Genomic DNA, 11218 nt, shown 5'->3' on the forward strand with positions numbered 1-11218 from the left:
GACCCCTCCATCAGGTGAGGCCGGCCAGGACCGAGGAGCGGTACCTACAGGGTCGGGATCCGCCATGCCGATGTCAAGGCGGCCATCTTGTAGAGCTGCGTGAGTGACAGATATCGGTGTTCCACCCTCAGCAGCAGCGGCAGAGGTAGCAACGGAGTGCAGAGGGGCCCTCACAGGTCTGGCCCCACCATCAGACCGAGTAGCGGTACCTGCAGGGCCGGGATCCGCCTTGCCGAGGTCGCGGCGGCCATCTTGGGCGGCAGTTCCTTGTGGAACCCGGGATCCAGCATCTGCCTCGCCCCCGTCCTGGAGCGAGGAATCAAGGGACCCCAGTGGAGGCAGCCAGGAAGGTAGGGAGCCGTCTGGAGATAGCGGGGTAGAGCCCTCAGGGCAGTGGGGCGGCCCAGGTGTCAGGGCCAGGCGGCCATCTTGTCCTCAGGCCGGGCCGGGCCCCTAAGTTGTATGGGTGTCTGCCTCCCAAAAAATGCCCCAATATCAGTCTGGGGAGATGGAGGCCGTGTAGAGGAGGCCACTTTGCCTTTTTTGGTAGTTTTCCCTATCAGAAAAGGTGGATGGCAGCCGATTTAATGGACGCTGGTGGAGGAGCTCAGAGAAGCACGTCCTCACTCAGTCATAGCTGGCCACGCCCCCCTAAAATATATTCTAATAAAAAAGAGGCCTCAAAATGTACTAGGTCCTTCTTTGCTTCTGAAGCTTGTGTTTTAGTCCACGAGCGCACTAGAGACACGTGTGACATTTCTAAAAACTGCAGAATCTGGACAATACATATTTAGTAGTGTTTCTCTGGTAAAACCTTCTGTGTTACAAAAAAAAAATTAATACAATTGAAATTCAGCAAGAAAACTTAAATTTGCAAATTTCACCTCTACTTTGTTTTAATTCCTGTGAAATGTCTAAAGGGTTACACAGGGGCGTAGCTAGGGGGGGGGGCAGGAGGGGCACTTGCCCCGGGCGCAGTTCAGAGGGGGGCGCCAGCGCCCCCTCCTCCTGCACTATAATTGTACCTGTGTCGCAAGGACATAGGTACAATTAGAAGCAATGAATGACCGGGCACGTTCCGTGCCCGGCCATTCAGCGCCTCTCCACGAATGAAGCGACTGGTACCTTTTGTACCAGTGACGCTTCCGTCGATGAAAGGCGCTGACTGACTGGCAGGGAAAGTCATCCTGCCCAGCCAATCAGCGCCTTTCATAGACGCCGCGTTCAACCCCCTGGAGACCTGCGCAGAAGAGAGCAGGTCTCCATGGCTGCCGGACGGCGTGGGAGCGGGAATAAGGTGAGTTTGAAATGTTTTTTGTTTTTTTTTTAAATTGTAATAGAAGTGTGCGGCTGTATCTGCGGGGGGGGGGCGACGACTTTGTCTACCTACGGGGGGTCTATCTACAGGGCTGGGCTATATACAGGGGGACTATATCTGCTGGGCTATATACAGGGGGGCTATATCTGCTGGGCTATATACAGGGGGGCTATATCTACAGGGGAGCTATATACAGGGGGACTATATCTGCTGGGCTATATACAGGGGGATATACAGGGGGATCTACAGGGGAGCTATATACAGGGGGACTATATCTGCTGGGCTATATACAGGGGGGCTATATCTACAGGGGAGCTATATACAGGGGGACTATATCTGCTGGGCTATATACAGGGGGACTATATCTACAGGGGAGCTATATACAGGGGGACTATATCTACAGGGGAGCTATATACTGGAGTGGGCCGTCTATAGAGCACCATATACAGGGGTGGGCTATGTACAGGGGGACTATATCTACAGGGGGGGCTATATACTGGAGTGGGCTGTCCATAGAGCACCATATACAGGGGTGGGCTATATAGTATATAGCCCCCTGTAGATATAGCCCACCCCTGTATATGGTGCTCCATAGATAGCCCACCCCAGTATATAGCCCCCCCTGTAGATATAGTCGCCCTGTATATAGCCCAGCCCTGTAGATATATTCCCCCTGTAGATATATTCCCCCTGTATATAGCCCACCCCTGTATATAGCCCCCCTATGTATAGCCCACCACTGTAGATATAGCCCCCCTGTATATAGCCCCCCTCTGTAGATATAGCCCCCCTGTGTATAGCCCACCCCTGTATATAGCCCACCACTGTAGATATAGCCCCCCTGTGTATAGCCCACCCCTGTATATAGCCCCCCTCTGTAGATATAGCCCCCCTGTGTATAGCCCACCCCTGTATATAGCCCCCCTGTGTATATCCCAGCCCTGTGTATAGCTCACCCCTGTATATAGTATCCCACAAATAGCTCCCCCTATAGTGCTCCACAGAAAGCCCACCCCTGTATATAGCCCCCTTGTACATATAGTCCACCCCTGTATATAGCCCCCTTGTACATATAGTCCACCCCTGTATATAGTGCTCCACAGATAGCCCACCCTTGTATATAGTATATACAGGGGTGGGCTATCTGTGGAGCACTATATACAGGGGTGGACTATCTAGTGGAGCACTATATACAGGGGTGGACTATATGTGGAGCACTATATACAGAGGTGGACTATATCTACAGGGGGGCTACATACATGGTTGGGCTATCTGTAGAGCTCTATATACAGGGGTGGGCTATATCTACAGGGGGCTATATACAGGGGTGGGCTATCTGTAGAGCACTATAGGGGGAGTTATTTGTGGGGCACTATCTACAGGGGGCTCTATGGCAGGCACTATCTACAGGGGGCTCTATGGCAGGCACTATCTACAGGGGGCACAGTGTGTGTGTGTGTGGGACACGGTGTATGGTGCTATTATAATTAGAGGTGCAGTGTATGGCGCTATTATATTTAGGGGCGTAGTGTGTGGTATAATGATAACTTTATATTTATTTATAGGTGCAGAAATGTTGGAAAAGTGAGAAGCTGAAGACATGTGAGCGGCAAACTGCAGAAATGGCCTGTGACCGGGAGAATTCATCATAGAGGTCTGGACCAAATGGAGAAAAAGAACTAGAATCTGAGACGTCACCGGTGAGTCACTTAATGTAAATGTTTATTCTGCCTCTAATCAGTAATGTAGTCACTGTATGATCTGCAGCGAGATGATTATGATAGGATTTATTTTTTGTGAAACGGCATCTCCCAGCATATCCTTATCATTGTTCGGGCCATGCTGGGAGCTGTAGTTTTACGCCGTACAAACCTATACGGCAGGGGTTGCACAGCTGTATTTGTTCTGGGGCTGTATATATGTATCGAGCTTGGTTCTGGTGTTGTGTATAGGACCATATTGCTTGTAAAATGTACAAATAATTTTATGCTCGCGTTACATAAAAAGAAATGGCACGTCGATTGGTAGAGAAAACAAACACGTCGAGGGGGAAGAAGAGGTTTGGGTGGGGGGCGCCAAACTGAATCTTTGCCCCGGGTGCTGGAGAACCTAGCTACGCCTCTGGGTTACATAAACTTTCTAAATGCTGTTTTGAATACTTTGAGGGGTCTAGTTTTCAAAATGGGGTGTTTTATGGGGGTTTCTAATACATAGGCCCCTCAAAGCCACTTCGGAACCGAACAGGTACCTTAAAAAAAAGGCTTTTGAAATTTTCTTAAAAATATGAGAAATTGCTGTTTATGTTCTAAGCCTTGTAACGTCCAAGAAAAATAAAAGAATGTTCAAAAAACAATGCCAATCTAAAGTAGACATATGGGAAATGTGAACTAGTAACTATTTTGGGTGGTATAACCATCTGTTTTACAAGCAGATGCATTTAAATTCTGAAAAATTCTATTTTTTTATAAATTTTCTCTACATTTTGGAATTTTTCACCAATAAACACTGAATATATCGTCCAAATTTTACCACTAACATAAAGCCCAATGTGTGACGAGAAAACAATCTCAGAATCGCTTGGATAAGTTTAAGCATTCCGACGTTATTACCACATAAAGTGAAATATGTCAGATTTCAAGAATGGGCTCTGAGCCTTTAACCCGTTAGTGACCGGCCCATAGTGTTTTTATGTCAGTCACTAACGGGCTTTATTCCGATGCAATAGACTTTTTACGTCACTGCATCGGAAAAAATAAACAGAGCAGGGAGCTGTCAAATCTCCCTGCTCTCAGCTACCAGAGGTAGCTGAGGGCTGGGGGCGTCCCTGCTCGAACGTGTGAGATCGATATTAGTATCGATCTCACCCGTTTAACCCGTCAGATGTGGTGCACCGCATCTGAATGGTTTTGGAGAGAGGGAGAAAGTTCCCTCTCATCACACTGACACCCGGAGATAAGATCGCCAAGTGTCTCTGTCTCCAATGGCAGCTGGGGGCCTAATAAAGGCCCCCAGGTCTGCCTGTAGTGAATGCCTTTGGTATGAGTGAATGCCTCTGGCATGACCTAGCAGATGTCTGTCCGTTTTACACGGACAGGCATAATACACTGCAATACTGCAGTGTATTATAAATGCGATCGGACGATCGCATAGTGAAGTCCCCTAGTAGGACTAGTAAAAAAGTGGAAAAAAAATAAAAATTAATAACCTACTTTTCCCCCTTACAAACTGCTTTATTATTAACCCCTTAAGGATGCAGCTACTTTTGGACCAAATGACAGCCTCATTTTTAAAATCTGACATGTGTCACTTTGTGGTAATAACTCCGGAATGCTTTTACCTATCCAAGCGATTCTGAGATTGTTTTCTCGTGACATATTGTACTTTATGTTAGTGAAAAAATGTGGTCGATAAATTCAATATTTTTCGTGAAAAACACCAAAATTTTGAGAAAATTTGCAAAAATTAGCATTTTTCTAAATTCAAATGTATCTGCTTATAATACAGATAGTAATACCACACAAAATAGTGACTAGTTAACATTTCCCATATGTCTACTTTATGTTTGCATCATTTTTTGAACATCCATTTATTTTTCTAGGACGTTACAAGGCTTATAAATTTAGCAGCAATTTCTCAAATTTTCAAGAAAATTTCGAAAGGCTATTTTTTTAGGGAACAGTTCAGATCTGAAGTATCTTTGAGGGCCTTATATATTAGGAACCCCCACAAATCACCCCATTTTAAAAACTGCACCCCTTAAAGTATTCAAAACAGCATTTAGAAAGTTTCTTAACCCTTTATGCGTTTCACAGGAATTAAAGCAATGTGGAAGGGAAATTTGCAAATTTCATTTTTTTTACAGAAATTCCATTTTAATCCATTTTTCCTGTAATACTGAAGGTTTTTACAAGAGAAACACAACTGAATATTTATTGCCCTGATTCTGAAGTTTTTAGAAATGTCCCACATGTGGCCCTAGTGTGCTATGGGCCTGAAACAAAGGCCCCAGAAGCAAAGGAGCACCTAGTGGATTTTTCGGCCTTCCTGTTCTTAAATTATATTTCAGGCACCATGTCAGGTCAGAAGAGGTCTTGTGATGCATAAACAAAGGAAACCCCCCAAAAGTGACTCCATTTGGGAAACTACACCCCTAGAGGAATTCATCTAGGGGTGTAGTGAGCATTTTGACCACACAGGTATTTCATAGATTTCATTCGAATTGGGCAGTGAAAATGAAAAATTACATTATTTTCCAATAAGATGTAGTTTACCTCAGAATTTTTAATTTTTTCAACAAATAAATGAGGAAAAGCACCCCAACATTTTTAAAGCAACTTCTCCAGAGTACGGAAATACCCAACATGTGGTCATAAACTGCTGTTTGTGCAAGCGGCAGGACTCGGAAGGGAAGGCACGCCATTTCGCTTTTGGAGCGCTGATTTTGCTGGTTTGATTTCTCGGCACCATGTCGCATTTGTAAAGCTCCTAAGGTACCAGTACAGTTGAAACCCCCCAAAAGTGACTCCATTTGGGAAACTACACCCCTAGAGGAATTCAACTAGGGGTGTAGTGAGCATTTTGACCCCCCAGGTGTTTCATAGATTTCATTAGAATTGGGCAGTAAAAATCAAAAATTAAATGTTTTTTTCCGCTAAGGCCCCATGCACACGAACGTAAAAACGGCCATAATTACGGCACGTTTTTACGGGCCCATGGACTTCTATTGGCCACGGGTACCTCCCCGTATGCTTACGGGAAGGTACCCGTGCCGTTGAAAAATATAGAACATGTCCTATTTCAGGCCGTAATTACGGCATGGGCAGGCCCATAGAAGTCTATGGGGCTCCCGTAATTACGGGTGACTATGTGTGTGCACCCGTAATTACGGGAGCGTTGCTAGGCGACGTCAGGAGATAGTTAAAAGATCGGCAGTAACTGTTTCAGCACCCTGGATAGTGACTTCCGATCACAATATATATCAACCTGTAAAAAAAAAAAAGACGTTCATACTTACCCAGAACTCCCTGCTTCTTCCTCCAGTCCGGCCTCCTGGGATGACGTTTCAGCCCATGTGACCGCTGCAGCCAATCACGGGCCAATCACAGGCTGCAGCGGTCACATGGACTGCCGCGTCATCCAGGGAGGTCGGACTGGATGTCAAGAGAGGGACACGTCACCAAGACAACGGCCGGGTAAGTATGAATTTCTTTTACTTTTAATAGGGAAAGGCTGTCCCTTCTCTCTATCCTGCACTGATAGAGAGAAGGGCTGCTGATTACTGCAGTGTAATTTTGCTGCGAAAACGTGCCCGTAAATACGGGAGGAATACGGGAGGAATACGGGTGACACTGGACCCGTATTTACGGGCACGGGTCCGTAAATATTGGTGCAATACGGGTTGAATACGTGTGACCAAGGACCCGTATTTACGCCAGTATTTACGGGAGGACAAAAATACGTTCGTGTGCATAAGGCCTAAGGCGTAGCATTAGTTCAAAATGTTTCATTTTCTTAACAAATAAAGGAGAAAAAGCACAGTAACATATGTAAAGCAACTTCTTCAGAGTAGGGAAATACCCCACACGTGGTCATAAACTGCTATTTGGACACACAGCAAGGCTCTAAAGGGAAGGAGCGCCATTTAGTATTTGGAGTGGAGATTTTACAAGATTCGTTTTTTGACACCATGTTGCATTGAGCTATAATATTAGTACAGTGGTACTCCCGAAAAATTACCCCATTTTGGAAACTAGATCCCTCAAATAATTTATCTAGGGGTGTAGTGAGCATTTTGACCCGACAAGTGTTTTGCAAAAATGAGTAAACAATAGATGTTGCTGATTGAAAATTGCAGTTTTCCACAGATATGTCATTTCAATGCCCAATGTGTTGTGCCCAGCTTGTACCACCGTAGACACACATCCCATAAATTGTTAAGCGGGTTCACCAGAATACAGTAATACCCCATATGTGGTCATAAATTGCCGTTTGGGCACACTGCCAGGCTCAGTTGGACTACCATTTGGCTTTTGAAGCGCAGATTTTGCTTGGTGTATTAGTGGTATTTCAGCTTATAATGTGGGGGCATATGTAAGCTGGGCGGAGTACATCAGGGTATATGTAAGCTGGGCGGAGTACATCAGGGTATATGTAAGCTGTGCGGTGTACATCAGGGTATATGTAAGCTGGGCAGAGTACATCAGTGTATATATAAGCTGGGCGGAGTGCATCAGGGTATATGTAAGCTGTGCGGTGTACATCAGGGTATATGTAAGCTGGGCGGAGTGCATCAAGGTATATGTCAGCTGGGCGGAGTACATCAGGGTATATGTAAGCTGGGCGGAGTACATCAGGGTATATGTAAGCTGGGCGGAGTGCATCAGGGCATAATAGGATGATGTAATAATGGGGTGAATGACAAATCCATGGATTGGTGTGGTACGCTGTGAACCTTTCCTTTATGCACAAGCCGGGTTTTTGTCTATTATACAAAATATCTGCGCTCAAGTATTGCCTAATCTTTGACTTCTTCACTAGCCCTATAAGCCGCACAAGGCCCTAGAGTTTCCTCATCTCCGCTGCATCTACAGGGTCCACCTGTGGGGTCCAGCAAATGACGATGTGGGGTATATAGTGAAATTCTACTGGACCTAAAAAATTTGTCTGGGCCGTCATTTTGCATCATTGCATTTTGAGAGTCATAACGTGTTATTTTCCCAATGACAGAGCTATGTGAGGGCGCGTTTTTTGTGGAACGAGTTGTAATTTTTATTGGTTCCATTTTGGGGTACATGCGATTTTTTTTTATCACTATTTATTCAATTTTTTGGGAGATGACGAAACCAAAAAACAGCAATTCTAGCACGGTTTTGTTTTTTCTTTTTTACAGTGTTCACCGTGCAGTATTAACAACATGTTAACTTTATTCTGCGGGTCGATACGATTACAGCGACACCAAATTGATATCGTTTTTTTACGTTTCACTGCGTTCCCACAATAAAAATACTCTTTTTAAAAAAAAAATCATGTTTTAGTGTCGCCATTTTCTGACAGCCATAACTTTTTTCTTTTTTAGTTGATATCGCTGCGGGAGGGCTTGTTTTATGCGTGACGAACTGTAGTTTCTATTGGTATCATTTTGTTACTTGCAACTTTTTGATCACTTTTTATTACATTTTTTTTGAGACAAGATGACCAAAAAATAAAATGCTGTCATTGTTCTTTATTAAAAATTTTTACGGTGTTCACCGTGCGGTAAAAAAAAATTGATCTTTTTATAGATCCAGCTGTTCCGAACGCGGCGATACCTATTATGTATAGTTTTTTTTCATGTTTTAATTTTTTTTCTAATAATAAAGGAGTTGATCAGGGAAACAGGGCGATTGTTGTTTTTATTAGTTAAAACTTTTATTTATTTATTTTTCTTTCACATTTTTTTTTTACTTTTTTCACTTTTTTTATTACACTGACCTGGGGACTTGAAGATCTGGTCTTCTGATCCCCGGTACAATACACTGCACTACTTATGTAGTGCAGTGTATCGTAACTGTCATTCTTCATTTGACAGTTAGCCTATTACGTCATGCCTCGGACTGTGTATGACAGCTGACAGCCAATGAAGATAAAGCGTGCACAGCTCCTGTGCTGGCTTCATCTACAGGGCGTGACTGTCTGCCCGAGTGCGGGAACGCACTTTGAATTTGGATGTACAGTCACGCCCAAAAGCAGGAAGGGGTTAACAAACAAAATAAAGTAAAATAGTTACACATATTTGGTATCGCCACGTACGTAACGACCCCGACTATAAACTTATTACATCATTTAACCCGCACGGTGGGTGAACGTCGTAAAAAAATAAAACAAAAAAACATGCAAAAATTGCTGTTTTCTTTGAATCCAGCCTTAAAAAAACTGTGATAAAAAGTGATCAAGAAGTCGCAACTACTCCAAAATGGTACCGATAAAAACTACGTCGTCCCGCAAAAAAAAAAAAATCCCTCCTACAATGGCATCAGCGAAAAAATAAAAACATTACGGCTCTTCAAATATGGAGACACAAAAACAAATAATTTTGTAAAAAAAAGGGTTTTCACTGTGTAAAAGAAGTAAAACATACAAAAACTATACAAATTTGGTATCGTTGCAATTGCACCAACCCGCTGAATAAAGTTGTTATCTTATTTATACCACACGGTAAACGGCTTAAATTTAGGACGCAAAAAAGTGTGACGAAACTGCTGTTTTTTTTCTATTCCCCCCCCCCAAAAAAGTTAATCAATAAATAATATGTACCCCAAAATGGTGCTATTAAAAAATACAACTTGTCCCGCAATAAACAAGACCTTATACAGCTATGTCGACGCAAAAATAAAAAGGTTATAGCTCTTGGAATGCAACGATGGAAAAACTTAAAAAATGGCTTGGTCATTAAAGTCTAAAATAGGCTGGTCATTAAGGGGTTAAGGCCCAAACTAGGCTGCGTCTAATAGACAACTGGGTGTGTTTTTACTTTTGACCAAGTGGGTGTTGTAAAGAAGTGTGTGATGCTGACCAATCAGCGACCAATCAGCGTCATCCACTTCTCATTGTTCCAGCCCAGCATGATCCACAGCACAGTGTGATTGTGCAGTGAAAGAACAATGAGAAGTGTAGGACACTGATTGGTCGCTGATTGGTCAGCATCACACACTCCTCTGTACAACACCCAGTTGGTAAAGGAATAATTTCAAAATTCCATGTTTTGTATTTTGTGTCAGTATACACTGCACAGTGTGATATTCATTTTTGTCTTTTAGTTTGCCTTGTAATAGTCTGCAGATGCTCTGCAGATTACTTAAAGGGAATGTGTTGCCAGAAAAACATGTTGTTTTTTTTTAAATTAAACATTTAGTGTGTGGGTGATTAAACATTGTTCATATTTTTTTCACGAGTCAGGAAATATTATAAATTAATTCTAATTTATAATACTACCCATTTTTGGTCACTAGATGGAGCTATTCCCAAAATTGCAGCATTGCAACATTGGGTTAAAAGCCCTCGCTCTAGTGAGCTCTCAGCATCTCCCCCCTCCTTTATCCTGGCTAGTGCCGGGATAAACGAGGGGTTTGAACGGTGTAACCTCCTACACTGTGTGTCGCCATTTTTTGAGCTAACACACAGTGTAGTAGGTTTTCATACAGTAGTAAACACACACAAACACGAACATACATTGAAATCTCTTACCTGCTCCTGCCGCCGTGGCTCCCTCCGGCCCGTCCGCTCCGTTTGCTGCCGCTGGTCCAAGTGCACAAATCCGGAAGCCGCGACCGGAAGTAGTAATATTACTGTCCGGCCGCGACTTCCGGTCCACAGGAAAATGGCGCCGGATGGCGCCAATTTCGAATTGGACTGTGTGGGAGCGGCGCATGCGCAGTTCCCACACAGACGCCGTACACGGAAGTCAATGGGACGGGAGCCGTTCGCAGTCCCTATGGGACTGTGGCTGCCGTATTCCATGTCTGTATGTGTCGTAATTCACATGAGCGTGTTCTGTCCGTGATATATTGTCTGCATTTCGGCCGCATTTCCCAGACCGAACACAGTGCAGGGAGCCGGGCTCCTAGCATCATAGTTATGTACGACGCTAGGAGTCCCTGCCTCTGCGTGGAACTACTGTCCTGTAATGAAAACCTGATTACAGTACGGGACCGTTGTCCGGCAGCGAGGCAGGGACTCCTAGCATCGTACATAACTATGATGCTAGGAGCCCGGCTCCCTGCACTGTGTTCGGTCCGGGAAATGCGGCCGACCTGCGGACCGTATATCACGGACCGAACACACTCATGTGAATTAGGCCTAAATCTAATCTTTGCTAAATGAGAGGAATTATTCTGTGAGGTGATTTTTTCATTTAAACATAAT

Source organism: Rhinoderma darwinii, chromosome 4, assembly GCF_050947455.1.
Source record: "Rhinoderma darwinii isolate aRhiDar2 chromosome 4, aRhiDar2.hap1, whole genome shotgun sequence".
Taxonomy (NCBI): Eukaryota; Metazoa; Chordata; class Amphibia; order Anura; family Rhinodermatidae; genus Rhinoderma; species Rhinoderma darwinii.